Genomic DNA, 222 nt, shown 5'->3' on the forward strand with positions numbered 1-222 from the left:
GAGGAAAACAGGAGCAAACCAAGATTGCATGTGTGTGTCATATAAACTAGTGCACCATTATATAATAAACATGTCGCATTATTTTATCCAAATAATGTGCTTGCCAGATATAGGCTGAGTATGGGAATTGACCTATCTGACATGTAAAGTGCTCGACAGACTGCAAGAAGGGGGAGGGAGAGAGGAGGAGAAAACGGAGAAGGTGGGGGGTATTAATTATAA

The sequence above is a fragment of the Coregonus lavaretus genome (assembly GCF_964263955.1).
Source record: "Coregonus lavaretus genome assembly, chromosome: 7".
NCBI lineage: Eukaryota > Metazoa > Chordata > Actinopteri > Salmoniformes > Salmonidae > Coregonus > Coregonus lavaretus.